Here is a 6,133-nt window from a genome sequence, read left to right as displayed (position 1 = left end):
GCATTAATCCTTTACATTGACAACTGTGAATTGAAATCTCCTGTGAATCATAAGTGACAACCACACATACCAACATGATTTATTAGTATTATATCAATATTTTTAGTCCTATTGTATTTCAACTAAAAATATCAATATATAATTGTACATGAAGTCAAGACATAAAATCAGTGCAAATACAAAATATTCCATCCTTTGAGAAAGGGAGCAAAAAATCTGTGTGCTTTGCCTATTGCATTTTTGTATTAGATCCTTAAGTATTTTATTCACCACACCCAACTGAATGGTTAACAAATCTTCAGAGAAGAAAGGATCATTTTTCTTTAACAATGAGTAGTTCAAATCCTCTCAAAGCAAATTCATGAGTGAGTCTAATTTTGTGTGAGACCATGAAAACTCAGTGTTTTTATTATGCTTGTGCTTATGACGGGAGGTCTGAGAAGGCACTTCTGAAGGTTTATTACTACCAGTCGTTCTCATATTGAGTCTTTAAAGGTTTAATCACTGAGGTGTTGCGTCTACACTTGCCCTACGCTGAGTAGCAGCATGCCCTTTCTTCCTAAGTGCAGTAGAAGTCTTCCCAATTGGTCTGTCTTCTGTCCTCTGGAGTATGTATTGCTTGAGCTCACCACAGCCTAGTAGATGGAAATTGTCAGGATATTCTGGAAACCCTTTTTATTGCAGTCTCTTCAGGAGGTTACAACTGCTGCAAGCCTCAGGATTTTACAAAGCACTTTTTACAACCTCAGATGAAGGATAAAAGTCAACACTCGTGACAGCCACAGGCTTCCATGACCTGTACATGATTGTTGGCTTTGCTTTCATAATCATCCTGTTTCTTATACTAACTAAGATGTCACTGTATTTTTTTTAATCATCATTTTATCTTTGATGGTTTTTAGATCTATTACGGATTTTCCTATATATCTTCACTTATTGGTGAGGGTCTTATGTTACTAGTAGTTACTAAAACTGACTTTCAGTCAGTTAGCTGTGGTAGAATAGGAAAAAGAATGACCAACTGTATATTATTAATATTATGTATTAATATATTATTAGTTTTATTGTTTGCAGTTATCCAATTCTAACTTTCTGAAATAAATACTCAGAAAAATCACGTCCTTTTGAATGTCCGTTTGACTGTATAGGAGAACGGCAATGTTATTACATAAAATTGTTTACAGTTTCCATTATGTTTCTCCTGTTTGATGTAGATATCAGCCTTTGGTTCTGTCACTAGTATTACAAGTAAAAAAAATTAATTAGAGCTCCTGTGGTAATTTTACTGTTAGCAATAAGTATAGCATAAAGTGAACACAAAAGAGGTTAGAGTAGACCAAATATGAAAGTTAGTTTAAAAGAAAACATACAATGTTGAATGATTACAGTAGGATTAAATTTATAGTTATGAAGTTGTTTTATTATTATTCTATCCTTTCAGTTTCCTTTGCAGAGGTGTTAATGTACAGATTCCAGTACTATGGCTAGAGTGAATAATACTATCGTTATTCATGAGAGCAACTCTACTAAGTCTTAACGCTTATGCCACTCAAGGTATTTTAATACCTATTATGTTAGTAGTGTTTGTAGTTTGTGAAGTCACATAAGTTATATTCATTCAAGCAATAGTATCAAACAGCTATGGCATCAATTATAGATGTGAATAGATATAGAATGTGAATCCGTTTCACGGTGACAAGTTATTATTGAAGGTATTCTATTAATGCCAGTAACAAAGCTGTGCAGAAATAATACAATGTTTATTAAGAAAGCAAGATTTACTCATTTGTTTTATTATTCTATTTCTTTTAAACTGATTTAATGACAGCAGGCTTAACTTTTCATTAACTTGTATGACTATCAGCAGTTTGACCAAGTTGAAGAACATGACTCGTTTGTAGTCTTCCTCATCAGCTCATTCCATCTACTAGGTTTAAAATCATTTAGTACAGAGCTCAAACACTGTCTAGGTGTTAATCCAGTGTTTTGTTTGATTATCATGCAGGATCATTTAAAAAGTAAAAGTATGCCTGTATGAGTTAGAGCTCTGATCCCAGCAGTCCATGTAGAAGCTTCCACTGAGAAATGTACAGCACTGAAATTTGTGGATGTGGTATACCGTGAATCACAATAATTGTAAACAGCTTCACAGGCTACTTATTTGAAACGACCATTACTAATGACATTCTCATTCATTTGAGAACTAAATATATCCAACTTACACTGTGTTTGCCAAATCAACTTTGAGGTATTCTTCACATAGTCCTTCATTGGTCATGGCACTTGTCAGATTGAAGACATATGTATACTCATGTTTTGTTTGAGATTTTAAAGTCATTCTTCAGTTTTCTGTGAGGAATGGTTCTGTATATGCCCCGTGGATCCCCAGATCCACTGATGTTCATGTGTCTTGGGGCTTCCCAAGTGGTGCTAGTGGTAAAGAACCCACCTGCCAATGCCGAGACATAAGAGACATGGGTTCAATCCCTGGGGCAGGAAGACCTGCTGAAGGAGAGCATGACAACCCACTCCAGTATCCTTGCCTGGAGAATCCCCTGGATGGAGGAGCCTGGTGGGCCCTAGTCCATACGATCCCAAAGAGTTGGACATGATGTCAGTGACTTAGCACAGCACATGATTCATTGTTGTAGCTAATATAATGGAGATGACATGTAAAGAAGTGCCAGCAGGTGAAAGTCAATATTCACCACTTTTAAACTTTGGAATTTATTATGATATTTTACATCCATATTTGTATGACTTCATAGTTGGAGAATCTATGCATATGAAGGGCTGATTGTGTTATATTTATGTTGAGGGAAGATTTATTTTTATGTGGTTTGAGATACAGGTACCATCTCATTCATATGCATGTGTATACTCATCACCTCTCATCATTTTTTGAAAAGATCATTGTTTTGAAATGTTGTTGCTGAACTATGAAAGATGCCAGGATTTTTGGCCTCCTTAGGAGAATTCAATCCAGGGCTAGTGACGAGGCTTGATCACTCAGAGCTTTTGTGTCACAAAGTTTTATTGAAGTATAAAAGAGAGAAAGAAAGCTTCTGACATAGACATCAGAAGGGGGCAGAAAGAGTGCCCCCCTGCTCGTCTTTAGCCGGATGTTATATGGCTACTAGCAGTCTACTAATTAGAGGAATGGCAGCAGGCCCCTCACCCACAGATACATGGAGATGGCACCAGGTGAGTCATCCTGGGCCATAAAGGATTGACATGAGCAGATATATAGCTTATAGAGTAGGAGAACAAAGCATATTGGTAAAGCATATTGGTTTATCAAGTCAGTTCTGAGCCTTTAGGCAGAACCTACTTGAAGACAGAGTCTAGGGTAAATAGCACATTCACATAGCTTAAGGCAAACATTTCCATAAGAAAAATGCATTGGTTAGCTTAAGGTTTGAGAAGAGTTAAGTTCAGGTGGAACCAGGTGTCATGATAGCAACACAGAGTTTTAAGGAAAAACCTCTTTTAAAGTTTGTATAGAGAAGGGGAAAAAAGATAACACGAGCTTGTTTCCTCCTGCCTCTTAGAGAGAAACAATGACACTTGCAGCCTACTTCCTTCCTTTGGAGACTCCTACTGGCCTTCCTGCCTGTAACCCTCTCAGTTTCAGTCATTGAATGTTATCTGCCTTGTGAAACATTGAGTCTAGAATTATGTGTTTATTTTTGGGTATTTCATCCAATTTCATTTAAATGCATATGTTAATGGTAGTATTACAAAGTTTGTTATCCTATTGCTTTGTATACTGACATATGACATTGGGAAATGTGGGTCTTCAAGTTCAATTTTGTTTTTCAAGTTTGTTTTTCTTTTTAGAGGTACGAAAAAAAATAATACGACTGTTAAAATCAGATTTTGTATTTTTTGCAAAATATGAATTCAGATCACATCGAATCTGGATATGTGTCTATGCATTAAAGTCCTAATAACTATGTTCATTGATTTCACTACCATGGGATGTTTTCATATCTATTGAGGATTTACTTCATTTATTTCAGTCATACTTGTTTAATTTTCTGTCTTACAGTCTTGTTCATAGATCAAAGGTATTAAAAATTGAAAATGATGTTTGAAAATAGTCATCCGTTTTTAAATTCCTTGTGAGGTTATTCATTGGTAGTTTATAAAACTGAATGTATTGTGTTTAGCCATACTTTCTTGTTGTCATTCTGTGAATTTGAAGAATGTATGAAGTTGTTTATGCTTTAAACATTCATACAGATGATGTCCAATATTTATCTGAATAGACTTGCTTTCAATTTGTAGTTTCCTGTGCATATGTCTTTCTTTATGGATTTGGGTAGAACTTTGTGAGGATTGAAACCTTCATAGAAACTGGAATTTGTTGAAATATTTATGGTTTGAAAATATCTTGTGTATAGAATTATCCAGATTAATGATTGGTATTAGATTGCTATGTTACAATATGTATGACACACATGTGTTCCACTGTGATCGATTGGATATGTGGTGGAGAGGTATTTTGGTGGTACAAGTGATTTAAATGATGTGATCACAGTGTTTATATTCCTGTTATGTGGTTAATGGGTCTTGGATCCATGTTTAAATATTACTCCCTTGTCACTTGTGATGCATGTGAAGTGCGAAATTGAAGATGATGAAGGTACCTAATTCAAAAGGTAAGTAAGGGTTGAGGGTGTGAGTAGGGTGTGGGTTGGGTTTAGGATGTGGGATAGTGTCTGGTGAGGGTGAGGGTGTCCAGTGAGGGACTATGGTGAGGGTTGGATTAGGGTTGGAGTTGGGGTTAGTGTTAGGTTAAGGGTTTAGGGTTAAGGGTTTAGGGGTAGGGTTTAGGGGTAGAGGGGTAGAGAGAGGGTAGGGTTAGGTTAGGGGTTAGAGTTTAGGGGATAAGGGTTAGGGGATAGGGGTTAGGGGTGGGGGATAGGGGTTAGGGGTAGGGGATGGGGTTAGGGGTTAGGATTAGGTGTTAGGGTTAGAGGGTTAGGGTTAGAGGGTTAGGGTTAAGGGTTAGGGTTAGGGTTCGGGTTTAGGGTTCGGGGTTAGGGTTAGGGGTGAGGGTGATGGTGAGGGTTAGATGAGGGTGAGGGGTTAGGGGTTAGGGTTAGGGGTTAGGGGTTAGGGTTAGGGATTAGGGGTTAGGGTTAGGGATTAGGGGTTAGGGTTAGAGTTAGGGGTTAGGGTAGGATTAGGGTTAGAGGGTTAGGGTTGGGTTAGGGTTAGGGGTGAGGGTGATGGTGAGGGTTAGATGAGGGTGAGGGGTTAGGGGTTAGGGTTAGGGATTAGGGGTTAGGGTTAGAGTTAGGGGTTAGGGTAGGGTTAGGGTTAGAGGGTTAGGGTTGGGTTAGGGTTAGGGTAAGGGTTAGGGTAGGGTTAGGGTTAGGGGGTCAGGGTTGAAGGTTAGGGTTAGGCGTTAGGGTTAAGGTTCGGTTAGGGTTAGGGTTTAGGGTTAGGGGTTAGGGTTAGATGAGAAGGGTGAGGGTGAGGGTTAGAGGGTGAGGGTTGGAGGGTTAGAGGGTTAGGGTTAGGGTTTAGGGTTAGGGTTAGATGAGTTAGGGTTAGGGTTGGGGTCGGGGTCGGGTTCAGGGTTAGGGGGTTAGTGTCAGGGTCAGGTTCAGGGTGAGGGTCAGGGTTTAGGTTTAGGGTTGGGGTTGGGATTAGGGTTAGGTTTAGGGAGAGAGAGAGAGTTAGGGTTAGGGTGGTGTTAGTGTTAGGGTTTAGGGTTTAGGGTTAGGGCTAGACGGTTATGGTTAGAGGGTTAGGGTTAGAGGTTAGGGTTAGATGAGGGTTAGGGTTAGGGGGTAGGGGTCGGGGTAGGGGTAGGGTTAGGGGTATTAGGGTTAGGGTTAAGGGTTAGGGTTAGGGTTTAGGGTTAGTTTTAGGGTTAGGGTTACAGAGTGACCATAAGCTTGCATTCACCCAGCAGATGGCCTCTGAGAGGTCTGTGCCCGGCCAGAGTGACCATAAACTTGCATTCACCCAGCAGATGGCCTCTGAGAGGTCTGTGACAGGCCAGAGTGACCACGAGCGTGCATTAACCCAGTGGACGGCCTCTGAGAGGTCTGTGACAGGCTAGAGTGACCATGAGCATGCATTAACCCAGTGGACGGCCTCTGAGAGGTCTGTGACA

This window comes from Cervus canadensis, chromosome 7 (assembly GCF_019320065.1).
Source record: "Cervus canadensis isolate Bull #8, Minnesota chromosome 7, ASM1932006v1, whole genome shotgun sequence".
In the NCBI taxonomy this organism is placed as follows: Eukaryota; Metazoa; Chordata; class Mammalia; order Artiodactyla; family Cervidae; genus Cervus; species Cervus canadensis.
The sequence above is the reverse complement of the archived record's forward strand: the minus strand, read 5'-3'. Positions refer to the sequence as shown.